Source organism: Melanerpes formicivorus, unplaced genomic scaffold, assembly GCF_026170545.1.
Source record: "Melanerpes formicivorus ecotype bairdi unplaced genomic scaffold, bMelFor1.0.p_v2 SCAF_2, whole genome shotgun sequence".
Lineage (NCBI taxonomy): Eukaryota > Metazoa > Chordata > Aves > Piciformes > Picidae > Melanerpes > Melanerpes formicivorus.
Window position 1 is genome coordinate 38,749,968 of NW_027142354.1, and position 20,477 is coordinate 38,770,444.

Sequence of the window (20,477 nt, forward strand, 5' to 3'; positions counted from 1 at the left end):
TTTGCAATGGATTAGAGACAAGGTGCCCAGGAAGTGATCCCTCTTCTCCTGGGATTTCCAACATGCATATCCATGGGAGGGCAATAAAGGCAGCACATTCTGTGCAGGCTGCTCCAGGTTTGGGCAATCCTGGCAGCTGATAGCTTTGTTCAAACGTTCTGGATCTATGATGTTGGCATGATGGAGATGCCAGCTTGTGGCAGCCCTAACTCAGCGTTGAGACTGACTGCTTTTCCCTGGCAGCCCTGAGGGATGGTGGGGCACTGTAGAGAATACAGGTGAACTGCTGCCAGGGTCAGTGGGGCAGGGAGAGCAGTGGCTGTGAAGCCCTTGGCTACGTGCTTCCTTACCACAGGCGCAGAAGGGCTCTGGGAAGCAGAAGGTGCTGCAGAGTCCATCTGCAGGAGTCCACAGCACCCAGACCTGGTTGCATTGCCCTGTAAGAGCTTAGGGCATGCCTGGGACCTACTGTGTCCTTGCTCTGCTGAGGGAAGCACTTTTTCTCCAGCAGGCTTGTATTTGGCATGTGAAGGCAGCAGGTATGCCAGCTGAGGTAAGACCCACGCCGTGAACTGTCTGCAGTGAGGCAATACTCCTTCCAACTCCAAATGTGCTCAATGGGAGACCTGACTTTTAAATTAGCAAGAACAATTCTTTTATGACTTCTCTTGCAGTCCCTGAGTGGCTGCCAACTCTGTGAGCACCAGGGACACAAAGCTGCTATTTGAAAGCCCTAACAATGGTAATTTGCAACAGTAAAGCACTTTGGACAAGCTCCTTGGAGAAGCCCTCAGACCTGTACAATTCAGAGACTGATATTAACTATTTTCTGCCTCCTCTTACTATTTATTATTAGGAAAATACAAAGACACCTCACTCCTTTGGAATATCTCCTGGCTCTGCCATTCCAGTCTCCATCTTCTGTCACCAGCATCCCAGGTGCCTCCAGGGAAATGAGTGGAAAAGCTGTCTGGTGGATCCACAGGCCTTTGCTGGAAAGTGGACACCAGGAGCTGGTAATGGTTCACTTCAGAGGATAAGATTCCAAGTGGTAGCACTACAGGAACACAGATGTGGGCAATACCTGCAATGAAAGCAAAATATACTCAGCAGGATGGTAGTTGCAGTTCACAAGGAGCCAACACCTCATTAATTTTCTTGTGTGTGTAAAATAGAGCTGTTAATGATATTTAGTGCTCTTTTTTTTTTTTGCACCTTCCCTTTGAGGAGCTTGAAAGCATTTGCAGTAAGCAATTAGTAATGGGTTACAGCTCCTTGGGAAACACAGCAAAAAAAATAAAAATCAGCCTTTTATGCCTGGGGAAACTGAGGCACAAGGACAGCACATTCCCTACATGATGCAAGGAGAGCTTGAAGCAGCAGAGGCTGAAAGCACTGCAAGGGAAAACAACCATCCCTGTTTATTTGGAGCAGGCTGATACAAGAATGCAGGCAGCACAAGGTGATCTACAGCCATCTCCTGAGACAACAAACCCAGAGTTTTTAGGAGCAGCTTCTGGGACTGGGAGAAGTCCTGACCCTTGCCATGTGCCTCTCCCAGCTTGAACTGAGGTAGCTCTGGCTGCTTTTCTCTGGCTGTAAGCAGGCATGAGTAAAACTGTTTTGTCTGTGGAAAGACTGACTGAACTGAGTACTCTGCCAGAATGCTTTGAAAGTTTTTCTGCTGAGGGTCAAAGTAGGAAGGAGGAGTAAGGGAGAGAAGAAAACTCCTTGCTGCTGGGTGGCTGGTGCCTCTCTATTGTGCAAGTTTTCCTCTTAATCACCACGAGCTTGGGACTTACCACAATGCCTCTGTTCGGTGGGCTGCAAACCCAGAGCATTCAACAGCAAAGAATAGAAAAAATCCCCTCTCCCCTACCCAGTGAAGACACCAAATGGAGTGTTTCTGATTGGCAGAGGGCTGGGAGCAGAGGTGCACTCTCTAGGTGACCAAGCACTAGTGTTTAGGTGAGGTCTGAGACGGTTTTAACTCCCTGCCCATGCTTCAGTCTGGCTGCAAGAGGGGTGTGTTGATGGAAAGCAGGCAGTGAGTGTTGTGCCCACTCTGGAGGTTGCTCTTTCAGAGCTTTACAGGCACAGCTGGTGATTCTTAGGCCAGACAAAGCAGTAGTTCATCCCACCTGCATAAAACATACTGGTCCCTTGTATCATGCCCAGCTGCCGGGACAGTCACATTAGCCATTGAGGACTGCTTCCTCTGCTCCTTTCCACCGAGCTATGTTCCTCACTGACAGCTGTGAGGATTTGTCTCTTTTGCAGAAATGTGTCTGATATTTGATTCTTGGCTTCCTCATCTCTGCAGTGACAGGCTCAGTGTATCCCACCTGTCCTTTCACTCAGCACTGCTTCTGCAGAGCCTGTTCTCCAGAGGCTCTGCTAAGGTAGTCACCCTGGACCTATCATAAACTGTGCTGCAAAGCACAGTGGAGTTTTGGACACAGGAGGGAGGTAGAAAGTTACTTACTTTACCTTTTTCCAGTCTTGTCTAAGTTCAGTGAAGGAGATCTTTCAAGCAAGGAAAAGGCTAATTGTCCTCTGCTTTATTTGGATGGGGAGAGATTCTCTTGGAAAAGTCTATTTTCTATTTAGAAAAATCTTTGTAAGCTAATGTTATTAAGGCCTGGTGAATGCATGGCAGCTTCTGTGTGAAATGAGTTTGGCAAGCTCATTTCACGTCCTAGGCTGCAGGTATAGGTGTCAGAAGCCAGGAGCTTGTCTGCTGCCTGAGCTGTGGTCAGTGAAGAGTCCAGCAGACTTTGGGGTCTGGGGTCTTTTAACTGGAGCCATTGCAAAACAAGGCAGAGGGGGGGAAGCAGGCGATGTTCTTCCTCGGCCTCTCTGGAGACAAGTCATAGGCTTTCTTGAGGTTTCAGGTGGCTACCTCTACCTGGGGCTGCACAAAGAAAAGCCCCAAAAGAGGAATTCCAACGTCTGGCAGACTCGGTCTGTGGTCAGTGCAATGGCATCATACCTTTGCCTACTTGTTTCAGAAAGGCTGAGTAAGGGTTAATTGCTGCTGAAAAGCCTTCCCCAGGTAGCTTTTACCCTAATGTAATAGCAGCATGGCTGTGGTATCCTCTGATCCATTAAAGCCTTATCTGGAGTTCTTTATTCATCTTCTGAAATCCCTTTAATTCATATCTTCCCAGAAGATGATCAACCCTCTTCTGACTTCATCCTACTTAGCCCTATAGTCATCTACAAAAACAGTCCTGGCACCATGCTGCTTGGGTTATAAAAAAATCCACTTTATCTTCTGTAGGAAGAATATTTTTCTCATTTCCCATTTTTCTTCAGACAGATTAATAATTTTGTGGGTTTATTGCAACCCCCATGGATGCTGGATGAATCCCCATGCCTGGTATACACTCCTGTGTTCTTCGGTGCTAAGTTCAGCATCTCTTCCAATATTTTAACAGCACTCCATTACAAGCAGTTGGATTTTATTTGCTTTGCATTCTCCTTTATTGCTATTTTTTTCCCCTGTAGTGTCACATAGGTTCAATTTGTTTTCTGTGGGTGACCCTGTGATGTGACTTCTTGTATCCCTCAGCAATACCTGAAGCAAGGGCTACTGGGTTCAGTTGTGCTTGGTGCACGAGAGCAAACAAATATCTGCCTCTTGCCTGGACCTGCAAATAAGAGTTGATTGGCACCCCACCTAGAAGCACCTGGCCTCACAGGGCTCTGGATTAGGTACTTTGGCTTCCTGATAGGGAGTGAGAAGGTCACAGCTAACCCAGCCTTCCTCTGGGAGACATCCACTCACTTCAGCTGCCCTAACAGCAGGAAGCATGCCCAAACTCCAGCCTTTCCTCACACTGGCTTTCCATTTCTCACCTGTCCAATGCAAGAACCAGGAGCTCATCAACCTGTGCAGACACCTAGCAAGTTCAAAAGAGGAAACATCTGTTCTTCATGTCATGTAGCTAAGCAGTAGAAGCCCTTGCCATAGCATATTTTGTGCATGCTTAAAGTTTACTTGTGTTCAAGGGGAAGTTGTATAGGATTCAGAGAGAAGGAATCTAAATTAGTTTACCAAACATACAGAAACAAAGGTGATTAGGTAGACAGGCTCTGGTGTGACTGAGACAGCTTCAGGATGTTTCTCACACTCCTCACCTCAGGGGCAAATGGGTTGAGCTCTCAGTGGTGTGCTGGGAAGGGGTCAAGCCCAAACCTCAAAGGAACCACCAAGCTGAACACCAGAGCTGGTGACAATAGGTCATTCCTCAGTCTGTCTTTGAGGGCAGAGATAGAAGGACCTGCAGGGCTTACTGTGCCTAGGCTGTGCCTCTTACCTGCTGAGCTGAGCTCTGGTGTGATGGGGAAGGCTGCAGCACTGTTTTCCCAGCTGTGCTTTTCACAGTGACTGGCTCTGGCAGCATGCTCTGAAAAGACCTAGCAGAGGGAAGGAGGCAGATGGAGGATTGCCTGGTTGATGCGTTGCAACAGTCTTAGCTGCTTATGGAGCAATAATTGTAGCTTATGGGCTCTGCAGGGATGTTTTAAAGATCTGCATTTTGTGCTCGCACATGCTGCTTTATCTACACGTTGATTTTTGAGTTCCAAATGGAGATGGTATTCACCCACTTGCTTCCTTGGTGCGTTGGCCTGCCCAATGAAGCCTAATGAAATGTTTTGTGTTCCTGGTCCGAAGAGGCAAAAGTTGTGGTCAGTCCTAGTCAGGAAAGGCAGCCTTAGCTTGAAGGCCTAGGAAATCTGTTGCAATTCTTCTCTTTGATGGTGAAATACATCCCTCTGCCACACTCTCCCCTTCTGGAAAGAAGGCATAATGCAACACATCTCATGGAGAACCATTGGCTCTGATCTCAATGTGCATTGGTAAACAAGGCTGAGCTCTTCTGGGGGAGGGTAAATACCAAATGCAAAAGAACACGGAAGCAGGTCCAGTTCTCCTGTGTAAATCCATTAAAGATTTGTTAGCACCCAAGTATTTATGTTCCAGCTTCAGATTGCAGAAGTTATTTTATAACTTTGACTTTCCTATGAAAATGATAAAGGCATGTGTGAGGTCAAGCCAACAAGCTGAAAAGCAGCCAATACTACTGCCAAGGAGGGATACTTTGGTCAGATTTGCAAGAGATAAAGCAACAGCTTCATCTGGCAGAAAGCATGCTGAGTCCTCCTTCCCTCCAGAGACATCAAGCTTCTTAGGCCTTGGGAACTGGCAGATGGCTGAACAATGCAGAGATGGAAATGAAAAGCAATTAATATCCCTTCTACCAGAATGCTGGAAATATCACATGAGAGCAGCTACGCTGTCCCTCAGCCTGGTATCTGTCCTCCATTTCTTCCCAGCACTGAGAGTTAAAGAGAAGGAGGTGGCAGCCACTGTGGTGGCCATCCGTAGGCTAGATTAGAGTATGTCCAGGAGACATCTCCTTTCTCCCCTTGTAGTCAAGCAGTAGAGGAGTTAAAGTCTCTTCCAGAGAGATTTTATTCTGTCAAGTGTAGTGGTGGTGATTTTCATTATTCATATGAATGCTGTTAAGCCTCTGTCTGTGGTAAAAAACCCGTGGCAGTGAACTTCATGGGTTAATTATTTATTGTGTGGAAGCAGTCTCTCCTTTTATCAGTTCAAAATGCACTGCCTATCACTCCAGTTGCATGCCCTGGTGTTATTGGGCTGTCCATATGAGGTAAGGATTTACTTCTGCTTGTCCAGATGTTATTTTATACCTCTTTTTTTCCCATCTTTTGTACCCATCTTCTTTCTATATTGCACTACCTCAGTCTCTCTGTCTCTCCCCATTCAGAAGGCTCTACTGGTTTTTAATAGGTTTTTATTTTCTGCACTCTGTTCCTACAGTGTCATTTTGGAGGCAGAGCTGCCAGTCAAACCCAGAAGATGGGACTCACTCCTGTGTGTCCCTGACTTCAATCCCATGGAATCAAATAGTGCTACACTTGGGTGGCACAATGACAGAGCAGGGAGAGGCCTTTATCAGGCTGTTGTTCTTTGTATCCTTTATGCACCCAGATGCTGTGTTGACCATAGCTCAGATGGCATTTGTCTTATGGACACTCTTTGGAGCGTGGCATCTGGCAAGAAAAGCTGTGCTTCCTATCAGCATTACTTGCTGTGCTTTACTCCTGGTCTCTCCTTAGCATCCTGCATCATCATGACTGTGGTCCCGCAGCACATCACAAAGCAGAAGGCAGCTCCAATATGTCAACTTCAAAGTTAAGTTGCTGTAAAGACTTATTTTTTACCCCTCTGTGTGTCTGAGTTTCCTTTTTTCTAAGTTTTTTAAAATGCTTAGCAAATTCAGCTTCCAGTTTTCATTCCTGTAATGATGTGTTTTGCAAATGGATAGGGGAAGGCAAGCTGAAGTGCTGTGGTGGGTTAATGCCCATTCTGAAAACAGGGGGGAGGGCTTGCAAGTGCTTTGCCCTCCCTGCAGGGCATTTTCCCCCTGGGAAACTGAGTCTGTTCCACTCCCCCCTCCCTGCCCAGCTAGGGTATAAAAGGGAGGACATGGCAGCCATTAGGTCTCCTTTTTGGATCCTGCCTCTCCTGGATGAGAGCTACTGCAGCTGCGTTCCTGCTCCTCTGCCACGTCGTCAGGCCTGATCCTTCTCCCTGCTGCCTCTGTGCCTCTTCAGAGAAAGAGACTGGTTTTGTATTCTTGTTCCTTTTTCCCCCTCCCCATCCATCCTTGTTCCTTGCCCTTCTGAACCTTACCTGTTATTGTCGTATATATATATATACACACACACATATATATTGTTTCAAGAAAACTCTTTACCTCTCTGCTTCCAAGCCAGCTCCAAATTATTGTTTGGTGGATTTGCTCCTTCCCTTTCCTTTTTTTCTAACTCACTGTTGGGAGGGAGGAGGAGGGAGCAGGGGAGAGATTCTCAGCCTTGCCCCCATCTGAGCTCTTAACTCCCAGTTAAGGCTCAAACCACTACAGGTGCTCAGGGAATAGCATGCTTCCAAGAAGTCCGGGTTTGAGACTCTGCCTTCTCCCATCCATTAAATGGTGTAAGATTTATGAAAGAGAGGTGAAGACTGATAACACAGGCTCAACTGACTTTGCACAGATTCCTCCAGGACTGCTGAACACAAACAATTTTGTATGGTTTGAAGAGGGGGCAGAGATATTCTTGTGATAGGAGGTACACGAAGAGAGAAGATTGCCAAAGTCTTCTCGTGGCTGTGATTGCTGGTTAATTCTGTTACCCATAGAGGTGCTGCTGCATTTGAAATCCCTCACCAGGTTGACCACTGATTGTGTTATAGCAGTTCTTTGATTCTGTTTTTGATCTTCAATGGCTGCTTACATCTTACTTTCGACTGCTTGGCTTTTGAATGGTGCCAGCCAGCGTGAGGAGTGTGGATGGAGGCTTTTTGAAAGTCCAGATAAACCATCTCACTTTTCCTTGATCTGCTGTTTTGCTGACACGCACGAAGCACGAAGCAGATGCGTGAGGCATGAGTACATTTGCTGAAGCAGTGTTGGCTTGCTCCTGTTATATCACCACTGTCATCTAGATGTTTTATTCTTTGCACTTTAATTATCTTTTCAGCTAATTTGCCTGGTTTGGAGTAAGGCTCATTGGTCTGTAATTCCCAGGATCACCACTAATGCCAATTTTAAAGACAGATATGCCTTTACTGCCCTCTAATCCTCCTTCAACACAGTAGCTTATTTTAATGAAATATTGTAAGCATTAGAAGGCCTGGATAAACCATCGAGGCTCTGTGCCTCCTAATCTGTGGACGCATTAGTTTGTTCCCGCGCCTACCCTCTCAGCCTCTCGGTCCTTCACCATCCATTTTCCATTTTACTTAGTGATCCTTGACTAGCCTCATCATCTTACTGCCCTGCCCCTCAAAGGAGTGCTGCGAGGGCTGCTGAGGAGAGATCACCTCCTCTCCCTGCAGTGCCTTTCCTCACCCTAGCAACTGACTCTTGGTAATGCTTCCTGCTCCTGGCATATGCCTTGAACAGAGATTTCCCTGCTGTTTTCATCCTCTCACGACAGTTGTGGTCCCCTAGTGGTGGTACAAACTAGTAGCCACCAGATGTAAGCCCTTTGATGCCCAGCAGACACTCCGTACTCTGCCTGAAAGGGAAACTGTCTTGCAAAGTGCATTTCTCAAGACTGAGTCTCTGCTATTGCTTTTGTGGTCCCCTGAGAGGCTTTGGGGACAGCAGAACTGCTGTAGGCTGGTGGTAAAGCAAGACTTACATTTCAGACTGTGGGAGCACAGGGAGGCTAAATTGCATGAAATGACTTTCTGAGTATGCAGATCACTGATGTCTTGTTTCTTGCTTTCTTCAGTAGTGCAGAGCTCTCACAAGGTGAGGGGGGGAGCCCCAGGGAAGGAAAGGTCTTCAGGGTTTGGTGTCTGACTCAAGTGGCGGGCTGAAGAACTGGCTGGGGGACTAAGCCAGAGGAGAGCCTGTACTGTGAGTGCTGTAGGGCTAAGACAGAAATCTTTCTTGTTGGAAAGGTCTTTCTTGTTGGAGGGTCAGGGTGATCCATGGTACCTCCAAGCCCAAGTGCAGGAGGCTAGAGGCATCTGCAAGAAGCTTTGCATGGGCTGTGTCAGGGGCTACAAGTTTGTTGTTGCCAGGCTTCCTTCAGCACCACAAAGAGGGAGACACACATGCCAAGGACCTTATGAACTACCTTATGAACTACCTTAAAGGTGAATAAAACCTAGGGCAGATCTCTTAGTAAAACTGGGTCCTTTATGATGCATAACAGGAGGCAGGTACATTGGCTTTTCCTTCACCTCCTCCGAGGCTGAACTGCTCTTTTCAGCTAAGATTGATTTATCTACATAAGAATGACATTTAAGGGCAATCTGTTCACATTTGGTACATGGCAATTTATAATCCATATCTGCACCTTGTTTAATCCTGCTGCTCTAAAGCAAGTCTCTTTATCACCAGCTGGAAGACTCGGTAAGTGAAATGATACATCTTTGCTCATTAAAAACACAACTCCCCTTCTCTATGATGAGTATGTAGTGTAAAATATTTTAGCATCCCATTTGCTTTTCATTTTCTCATGCTTGCTATCTGTCAAGTGAGTCTTTTGCCTCCTAATGTACTGATATTGTATGAATGCATCTGCCTTTCAATAGCCTTCTCCATTCCTGTAAGCTGCCATGTCAGAAATCCAATGGTGGTTTCTCAACAGTGACTCAGATGACCCTCAGCTGAATTTTCCCCTACTTTTTCCTGGTACTGTCACAACTGGGGACTTTAATAGATGTGTCTGAGGCCTCTTAGTATGACATTTAACATGCACTCTGTCTTGCTGGAACAAGATAAGATGTGGTGGCTAGTAACACATCTAAATCAAAATCTAAATTTTGCAGAGGGACCTTGCCAGGCTGGACAGATGGGCAGAGTCCAAGGGCATGAGATTTAACACATCCAAGTGCTGGGTTCTACACATTGGCCACAACAACTCCATGCAGTCCTACAGGCTGGGGTCAGAGTGGCTGGAGAGCAGCCAGGCAGAAAGGGACCTGGGGGTGCTGGTTGATAGTAGGCTGAACATGAGGCAGCAGTGTGCCCAGGTGGCCAAGAAGGCCAATGGCATCCTGGCCTGCATCAGGAACAGTGTGGCCAGCAGGAGCAGGGAAGTCATTGTGCCCCTGGACTCAGCACTGGTTAAGCCACACCTTGAGTCCTGTGTCCAGTTCTGGGCCCCACCTTGAGTCCTGTGTCCAGTTCTGGGCCCCTCAGTTTAGGAAAGATGTTGAGTTGCTGGAATGTGTCCAGAGAAGGGCAAAAAAGCTGGGGAGGGGTTTGGAGCACAATCCCTATGAGGAGAGGCTGAGGGAGCTGGGGTTGCTTAGCCTGGAGAAGAAGAGGCTCAGAGGAGACCTTATTGCCATCTACAACTACCTGAAGGGAGGTGGTAGCCATGTGGGGGTTGGTCTCTTCTCCCAGGCAACCAGCACCAGAACAAGAGGACACAGCCTCAAGCTGCACCAGCGGAGGTTTAGGCTGGAGGTTAGGAAGTTCTTCCCAGAAAGAGTGATTGGTGCCATGGTTTGGTTGATTAGATAGTGTTGGGTGATGGGTTGGACTCAATGACCATTAAAGTCTCTTCCAACCTGGTCTCCTCTTCTCTTCTCTTCTCTTCTCTTCTCTCTCTCTCTTCTCTTCTCTTCTCTTCTCTTCTCTTCTCTTCTCTTCTCTTCTCTTCTCTTCTCTTCTCTTCTCTTCTCTTCTCTTCTCTTCTCTTCTCTTCTCTTCTCTTCTCTTCTCTTCTCTTCTCTTCTCTTCTCTTCTCTTCTCTTCTCTTCTCTTCTCTTCTCTTCTCTTCTCTTCTCTTCTCTTCTCTTCTCTTCTCTTCTCTTCTCTTCTCTCCTCTCCTCTTCTCTTCTCTCCTCTTCTCTTCTCTCCTCTCCTCTTCTCTTCTCTCCTCTTCTCTCCTCTTCTCTCCTCTTCTCTCCTCTTCTCTCTCCTCTCCAAACCTCTCCGAACCTCTCCTCTCCTCTCTCCGAACCTCTCCGAACCTCTCCGAACCTCTCCTCTTCTCTATCATGCCATGATGCTCATCAGTATGATATCTACATACCTCTGTGTCCAAACCTATCTGGACATGGGGCAAACATGATTTAATATGATCAGCTGCTGTGCTCTACAGGAGGCAACCAGCTCATGCAGCTTGGATTTTCTAATGGCTAGGAGTGGGATGGAGAAAACAGCAAACATTTGTTGCTGAGCAAGGGTTCACTGTTCCATCTTCAGCCAGCAGAGGCAGAATCCAGGCAGCCAGCACAGTCTGGAGGGTAAGGGAATTCCCCAGTGAGAAATGCCATACGGTGAGCCATGCAGCTCTGCAGGCTTCATTGGCAAAGGTAGCATTTAGCTGCCAAAATGCAGATGTCTTGTGCTGTTTGAGATACCTTGGGGAATCCAGGGTGTTCTCATGGGACTCCCAGTCCTCTGAGGAGCAGCCCAGGGAGGCTAGGAATCTGCAGAGCTGTCATACTAGAGCAGTGAATGACTTTAACTATGTAGGAAACATACTGTCTTGGACACTTATGCTGGGTTCAGACTGATTTTGAAGTGAGAAAGTTATTGTTAACATCAAGAATTAAGTGATCATAGTCACTGATATAATGACAGAAGGCATTGATGTAATCTGAGGGTATGGAGTCAGACAAGAGTAACTGAATGCCTTCATCCTGATGCATGATGTCAAATTGGCTTGGATGCAGAGAGGATAAGATTTTAAAATATTATAAAGAGCTGTCAAATATAACAATGAGAATCTGTATGAATGACATCAGAAATGCTCATTTATGTAGGCACTGAACAAGCATCAGAATCTAGTTCTTTGCTCAACAGGATTTCCAGTGTAGAAGGAAGGTGGAGAGGGGCAGGGAAAGCCATGAAATAAAGGCATGTTCTGATATCCCCAGCAGAGTGCCTGATACCTTTTTTTATACCCATCCACCTAATGCCTTCACACAGTCAGTGTCCTGAGGACCTCTCTGGAGATGTGCAAAACCGGCCTGGATGCGTTCCTGTGTGACCTGGTGTAGGTGATCCTGCTCTGGCAGGGATGTTGGACCCCCCCTAACATTCTTTGATTCTGTGATTCTGTGACATATACTGATGACACAACTTCTGGAGAGCTAGATTATCACACAGATACTTTCTGGACCTTCTTTCTGTGTGTGCATAGAAAATAATCTGGCAGCAACCTGTAGGAAACCTCCCCAGGTGGCAAAGGGACAAATGAGGGCAGTATGTTTAATTTTAACTGTTGATGGTACATGCTGTCCTCATTTGTTCCTCAGCTAAGCTACTAGCTTGTTTTTCATAGAATCAATAAGGTTGGAAAAGACCTCAATGATCATCAAGTCCAACCTGTCACCCAACACTTCATGACTACTAAACCATGGCACCAAGTGCCATGTCCAATCCCCTCCTGAACACCTCCAGTGATGGTGACTCCACCACCTCCCTGGGCAGTCCATTCCAAGGGCTAACAACTCTCTCTGTAAAGAACTTTCTCCTCTGCACATAGAGCCTAAACTTCCCCTGGCACAGCTTGAGACTGTGTCCTCTTGTTCTGGTGCTGGTTGCTTGAGAGACCAACCCCCACCTGGCTACAACCTCCCTTCAGGTAGCTGTAGAGGGCAATAAGGTCTCCCCTGAGCCTCCTCTTCTCCAGGCTAAACAATCCCAGCTCCCTCAGCCTCTCCTCACAGGGCTTGTGTTTGAGGCCTCTCCCCAGCCTTGTTGCCCTTCCCTGGACACATTCAAGACTCTCAATGTCCTTCTTAAACTGAGGGGCCCAGAACTGGACACAGTTAATCTTAATTTGATCTGCTACTCCTAACTTACTTTGTTTCTGGCACAACCTTTCACCACAACAGTTACCCATCTGCCATCTGAACAACCTTTCTTAATGCAGGGAGTAAAATAAAACATCTCCTTCTGTGCTGGAGTTCCCAAAGGCCCTAGACCAAGCCTGTGGTTGATGCCCATAGGGTTGGTACCATCTGGGAGAGTGTCTGAGTGCCCTTCACCTGCTGAGCATAAGCCTACAGCCTCCTCATTCCCACCCTGGCATTTCTCAATTTTCTTTTCAGCTAGAGGCAGCTGTTTTACACCATAGGCACACTCTCTCTCTTCAGATGGCCAGCTGCGAGCATCAGGTACCAAACTGTGGGGTGATCACATCGGGGTGGAAGCTGACTTCCAGCGCTGGATGTGGTTGGGTTGGGAAGCATGGGTAATTTGCATTTCCAAACTCCAAAAGACTCGCATGCAAATGACAAACAGATGGCATGAAGCTTTGATACATCCTTCAAACTGTGAATAACACCTGATTACTGATTAGCAAGGGTAGTATCTCTAGTTAATAAGGGTGATAAATGTTCTCTGGGTGTGTACGTGGCCATGTCTGACCTCAGCAATGGTTAAAGCTTTTGAGCAACTTGGAAAGACGGACAAATTAGTGGAGGTAAACGGGAAAAGTCATGCAATGAAACATGAGTTTTGCCTTGGGCAGATCATGGCAGGGTGATCTGATGTCTTCCTTTGAGAAGGCAGTGGACTTTCTACACAAAAGACGAGTGGGAGATCTATTTATACTTCAAATATGTTTTTGACAGGATGCCACTGAGAAGCTGCAGGGAAGTATGACATATATGGGCATCAGCAGAGCTGACAATTAGGGAAGAAACATGGCTCAAGAAGAGATGACAGCAGGGTGTGTTTCACAGGAGTGTACTGACCAGTCTTAAGGATCTAGTGGTGCTTTTTAGGGCTCAGTCTTAGGACTGTTCTAATGTTTTCATTAACAGAAGCATGGGCATCCTCTGGTATTCATGTGAAGATGGGAGGCAACAGAATGACTAAAGAGGATCAGAATATCATGAAGCTGATATTGGGTCACTTTGAAGACTGGAATGATAGAGAGCTAATAAGGTCTGCTACAACATGCAGTGTCAGAAAAAGAGAGAAATTGCTTATGAAAAGTTCAGCTAAAAGCTAAGGCTCCATGTCTTTGAAACAGGAATATTGAGGTTCTGGGGGTGTGTGGTGGTTTAAGCCTTAACTGGGAGTTAAGAGCTCAGATGGGGGCAAGGCTGAGAAGCTCTCTCCTGCTCCCCCCTCCTCCCTCCCAACAGAGGGGAAAAAAAAAAAAAGGAAGGAGCAAATCCACCAAACAATAATTTGGAGTTGGCTTGGAAATAGGGAGGTGAAGAGTTTTCTTTAAACAATATATAAATAAATAAATTTTATATATATATATATATATATATATATATATGTATGTAACAATAACAGGTAAGGTTCAGAAGGGCAAGGAACAAGGATGGATAGGAGGGGGACAAAGAAGAAGAATACAAAACCAGTCTCTCTTTGAAGAGGTGTGGAGGCAGCAGGGAGAAGGATCAGGCCCAACCACGTGGCAGAGGAGCAGGAAGGCAGTTGCAGTAGCTCTCATCCAGGAGAGGCAGGAGCCAAAAGGAGAGCTAATAGCTGCCATGTCCTCGCTTTTATACCCTAGCTGGGAGTGAGGAGTGGAACAGACTCAATTTCCCAGGGGGAAAATGCCCTGCAGGGAGGGCAAAGCACTTGCAAGCCCTCCACCCTAGTTTCATAGTTTCATTCAGGGTTGGAAGGGACCACAAGGATCATCTAGTTCCAACCCCCCTGCCATGGGCAGGGACACCCCACACTAGATCAGGCTAGACAGAGCCTCATCCAGCCTGGGCTTAAACACCCCCAGGGACGGGGCCTTGACCACCTCCCTGGACAACCCATTGCAGGGTTTCACCACTCTCATGGTGAAGAACCTCCTCCTCACATGTCGTGGATATGCCCTCAGAAATGCACGGCAGATCCATCAACGAAAAATATAAGTTTATTTATATATATACAAACTCTGTAACGGGGTATTTACAATCGCCCTTCACAGGTATCAATATTCGGTTAGTGGAACTATCTTTACAGAATGTTATGTATGGGCATTTAAACCAAAATGATTCACAGAACTTAGAATCTAAACTGAGTCAGAGAGTGGCGGGGGAGGGGTTGGTCAGTGACCGGCAACCCTCCACCCGGAGCAATATAAACGCTATCCTAACTGAAGCTCTACAAAGGGCTTGGCTTACTCACAAGCTGAGAACTTCGTGGAGTCTTTCCTCAATAATGTTTATAGTCCAGACAACGTGGCACGGATGTGCCGTAATAAGGAGGCAGGAAATGGCACTGGCCGCGTGGCCGCACCGCGTGGCTCTGCCAGGATACAAAATTCCTCGCTCAGAGGGGGGGTAGTGGCAGGTCAGCAACGCTGGTTCACACGGTCTACCAGGTTTTCTCCTACGATGGATCACACAGCGGTTGATCCGACGGAGTGCTGTCCATGGCACCGCACACAGCTGGGTGACGGTGGCAAAAGGACCACGAGGCCTCCCGAAGCACTGGCTGGCACTCACGCACACACAGGCTCCAACACCGAGGTGGGGGGCTCATTTGCCCAACGACCCCTATTTACCATTTGCCCCAGTGAATACTGGCCCAATAAGCATCTGCTGCCAACGCAAACATTAACCAATGAACTACCAGCTACCAAATATGGCCTGAGTATATGCTATACTCGGGGAAACAAATATATAGCCTGCCTCTAGTACTGCAGCGGTGAGACCACGCCCAGGTAGGCTGTTTACCTGGACTCAGTGGCGCCAGGATCCCCCCTGCTGCCTCCAGAAAGGAGGGGGGGACAAAGGAGGGTTAACACATACAGAAATATATCCTACCCAAATGTTTGGGGCACAATCCTGATCATAAGCATCCTTCACTACATCTCATCTAACCTGAATCTCCCCACCTCCAGCTTCATTCCATTCCCCCTAGTCCTATCACTACCTGAGATCCTGAGAAGTCCTTCCCCAGCCTTCCTGTAGGCCCCCTTCAGATACTGGAAGGCCACAATTAGGTCACCTCGGAGCCTTCTCTTCTGCAGACTGAGCAGCCCCAACTCCTTCAGTCTGTCCTCATAGGAGAGGTGCTCCAGCCCTCTGATCATCCTCCTGGCCCTTCTCTGGACACGTTCCAGCACCTCCACATCCCTCTTGTAATAGGGGCTCCGGAACTGGACACAGTACTCCAGGTGGGGTCTCACCAGGGCTGAGTAGAGGGGGAGAATCACCTCCCTCGACCTGCTAGCCACACTTCTCCTGATGCAGCCCAGGATCTGATTGGCTTTGCGGGCTGCAAGTGCACACTGAGAGCTCATGTTGAGCTTTTTGTCCACCAGCACCCCCAAGTCTCTCTCCTCAGGGCTACTTTCCAGCCAGTCACTGCCCAGCCTGGATTTGTGCCTGGGATTGCCTCCACCCAGATGCAGGACCCTGCACTTGCTCTTATTGAACTTCATGAGGTTGGCTTGTGCCCACCTCTCCAGCCTGTCAAGGTCCCTCTGGATGGCATCCCTTCCCTCCAGCGTGTCTGCTGCACCACACAGCTTGGTGTCATCAGCAAACTTGCTGAGGGTGCACTCAATGCCACTGTCCATGTCACCTACAAAGATATTGAACAAGACAGGTCCCAGGACTGATCCCTGAGGGACTCTGCTTGTCACTGGCCTCCACTGGGACATGGAGCCATTGACAGCCACTCTTTGGGTGCGGCCATCAAGCCAGTTCCTTATCCATCTAGTGGTCCACCCATCAAACCCATGTGTCACCAGTTTGGAGACCAGGATGTGGTGCGGGACAGTGTCGAAGGCTTTGCTCAGGTCCAGGTAAATGACATCAGTTGCTCGCCCCTCATCTATTAATTTTGTCATCTGCTCATAGAAGGCAACCAGGTTGGTCAGGCAGGATTTGCCCTTGGGAAAGCCATGCTGACTGTTCCCAATCACCTCTTCACTATTCTTTTGAGCGAGTAGTGACTCCAGGAAGATCTGCTCCATGATCTTTCTGGGCACAGAGGTGAGACTGACTGGCCTGTAGTTCCCTGGTTCCTCCTTCTTACCCTTTTTGAAGATGGGGGCAATGTTTCCCCTTTTCCAGTCTGTGGGGACTTCACCAGATTGCCATGACTTTTGAAATATAATAGAGAGGGGTTTAGCAACCTCATCTGCCAGTTCTCTCAGTACCCGTGGGTGTAACCCGTCGGGTCCCATGGACTTGAACACTTTCAGGTTCTTCAGGTGATCACGAACCTGATCTGCACTTACAATGGGCAGTTCTTCCTCCCCGTCCCTGGCTTTGTCTTCCATAACATCAGGAGTGTGGCTAGAGGCCCTTGCAGTGAAGACTGAGGTAAAGAAGTTATTAAGTACCTCAGCCTTTTCCTCATCACTTGTGACCATGTCGCCATTTTCCTTTCTGAGGGGGCCCACACCTTCCCTAGTCTTCTTCTTCCCATTAATATACCTGTAGAAGTTCTTAGTGTTCCCTTTAATCTCCCTGGCTAGATTCAATTCAAACTCTGCTTTGGCTTTCCTAACCAGGACTCTTGCTGCTCGGGCAGCTTGCTTATATTCCCCCTGTTCTACCTGTCCTTCTCTCCACTTCCTGTAGAGTTTCCTTTTAAGTAATAGTGTGTCCAGTAGCTCCTTGCCCATCCAGGCAGGCCTCCTAGCATTCTTACCTGCTTTTCTCTTTGTTGGTATACAGAGCTCCTGGACACAGAGGAGGTGGTCCTTGAATACTGACCAGCTGTCCTGGGTCCCTCTTCCCTCCAGGGCTTTGTCCCACGACACTTTGGCTAGCAGATCCCTGAAACGATCAAAATCTGCACGCCTAAAGTCTAGGGTCGTGAGCTTGGAATACTTCCTCCTGATTGCCCTGAGGATATTAAATTCAACTGCTTCATGGTCACTGCAGCCAAGGCCGTCTATGAGCCTTACATTGCTTACCAGCCCTTCTCTGTTGGTGAGAACAAAGTCCAGCATAGCACCATTTCTTGTTGGTTCCTCTACCATTTGGAGGAGGAAGTTGTCTTCTATGCAGTCCAGGAACATCCTGGATTGCTGGTGCCTTGCTGTGTTGTCCCTCCAGCAGATGTCCGGGTGGTTGAAATCACCCATGAGGACCAGGGCTTGTGACCTGGAAGCTGCTTCTATTTGCCTATGGAGGGCCTCATCTGCTTGGATCTGCTGGTCAGGTGGCCTGTAGGACACCCTCACAGTAATATCTCCTTCCCCTGTCCTGCCTTTAATTTTAACCCATACACTCTCAACTAGCTTATCATCCCTCCCCAGGTGGAGCTCCACTGATTCCAACTGGCTATTGACATAGAGGGCAACACCTCCTCCTCTCCTTCCCTGCCTATCCTTCCTAAAGAGTTTATACCCATCTATCCCTACATTCCAGTCATGGGATTCATCCCACCAAGTTTCAGTAACAGCCACTATGTCGTGGCATCCCAGCAGCACAGGGGCCCTTAACTCATCCTGTTTGTTGCCCAAGCTGCGCGCATTAGCATAGAAGCACTTCAGCTGGGCTGGCCCTGTCCTCCTCTTGTGCCAATTCCCCTCGGTTTCCACAGAATGTCCTGGTGGATCATTCGTGGCTTGCCTCACGGCAGCAAGTTGAGAACCCTTACCAGCTCTCCTTCTCTCTACTGCTGGTGAGCTGCCCCTCTGTTTGTCACCAGCCAGCAGGAGACTATTAACCCCTTCCCCCTTCAAATCTAGTTTAAAGCCCTATCAATGAGCCCTGCCAATTCCTGCCCCAGGATTCTTATCCCCCTCTGGGACAAGTGTGTCCCATGAGTTGTTTTCAGCTCAGGTGCCTTGAAAACCAATCCATGATTGTGGAACCCAAAGCCCTGTCGATGGCACCAGCCCCTGAGCCATGAATTGATCTGTCGGCCCTTCCTCAGTGTGTCCTCATCCATTGCTGACGTTAGAGGGATGGCAGAGAACACGACTTGAGCCCCTGATCCCTTTAGCATTTGCCCTAAGGTTCTGAAGTCTTTTTTAATAGATTGTGAGCCTCTCATTGTTACATCGTCACTGCCCACCTGAAAGACCAGCAGTGGGTAGTAGTCCGAAGGACTCACGAGGTTGGGAATTCTATCTACAACGTCTTTAACTTGGGCACCAGGGAGGCAGCTGACTGCTCTATGAAATTGGTCTGGTCTGCATATTGGGCCCTCTGTTCCCCTCAGTAGGAAGTCTCCTATGACGATGACCCTGCGAGGTTTCTTTTCTGGGTAAGTTTTGATGGCTGGCCTGAGGCAACCTGTCATTGGTGCAGCTTCTGACCTTCTTGAGTCCTCAGCCTTACCAGTGACCTGTTCCTCCTGCAGAGCCTCATACCTGTTCTGTAACTGCACTGGAGGCAGCGTGCTGCTCACAGGAGCAGACTTCCTTTGTTTGCATTTCTTCCGTCGGGCAGAGACCTGTTCCCATTGGCCCTGCTCATGTGGGTTACTACAGGGAGGTTGAGAATCTTGCTTCTGGGAAGGTATCAAACTCCCTGTTCCCCTAAGTGTTTCCCTCTGTTCTGGTTCAGAAGAGATTACATTATGGGAATCGTCAATTTTCTGCTCGCCATCTCTTCTAGCTCTTAGCCTTTCCACCTCTTCTTTTAGTTTGACCACCATGCTCATCAGATCACTGACCTGCTCACACCTGAAACAGGAGCTGCTCCCTCCAGCCTCCATATCAAGTGCCAGGCTCCAGCACTCACTGCAGCCACCTACCTGAACATCTGCATGCTTGTGTGTGGTCTCTGTTTGGGTGCCCACTGTCCTTCTGTTAGCCTTTGCTCTAGTGGTCACCATCTTGCAGTAACCACCCTCTCCACACGGCTTTTTCTTTTTTTTTTTTTCCCCCTGTCAGCGAGCTAGGCTGAGCTGCGCTGAGCTGCGCTGAGCTGGGCTGAGCTGAGCTGCGCTCCTCAAGCTGCCTCCTCTCTCTTCAGCCACGCGCTGGGTTCTGCTTGGTTTGCACGCGGTCTCTGCGGCAACCCCTCCCCCAGCTGCGTCACTGCCCTCCGGCAGGTATGCAATCCGAACCCCCTGCCCCTCCTCCTCTCTTCGGGAAGACCCGAGCCACCAGCCCCTTACAGCCTGAAAAGCAAGGGAAGCAAAGCCAAAAGCCAAACTCCCAGGGCCGTGCTCCTCAAGCTGCCTCCTCTCTCTTCAGCCACGCACTGGGTTCTGTTTGGTTTGCGCGCGGTCTCCGCGCTGTTTTTTTCCAGGGTGGGTGTTAACCCACCACAATGTGCTATTGTATTAGCTGGCAAAAATGATAATTGGTTTCTTGTCAATGTGTACAAATACCGAAAGGGAGAGTGCAAAAAGGCAGAAACAGACTTTGGGTATTGGGTTGTTTTGGTGGTGCTCAGTGGCAGGACAAGAGGCAACAGACACAAGCTGAAACATACGAAATTCTTGTACATCAGGAAACACTCTTTCACTGTGACACCATCCAAGCAGTGGCACGGGTTGTCCAGAGAGATGGTGGAGTTTTCACCCTTGGAAACAGTTTGAAGCTGCCTGGACACAGTTCAGGGCCAGTGGCTCTAGGTGACCTTCCTTGAGCAAAGGGGTTGGACAAGATGACCTCTGGAGGTCCCTTACAACCTCAACCTCATCTGTGTGACAATGATGTAGTGAGGAGAAAGGCGAACACCAGTCTTCTCAAATAAGGTACTTCCAGCAAAGAAATGGAATTACTTCTGCCATCAGAAGGGCTTCTCAAAAAATAAAAGCAGCTGGGAAAAAAGGCTTTGTAAGCACCAGAAAGCAGTGAGGTTCTGCAGTAGTTTCTTACCAGGTATAATGGGGGAAAAAAAAGCTCCAGTGGGATTTAAGAGGGAGCTTTGTCAACATGTAAGAGCAATATGGTCATTTGCTTGCCAGAGGGAGCAGGGGATTGAGCTCAGCTATTTCAAATGCAAGCCTGTGTTTTTAAACTGCCAAGAAGGAGAAATCCACCTTTTAGGGTATTTCTCCAAACCTGAAGCT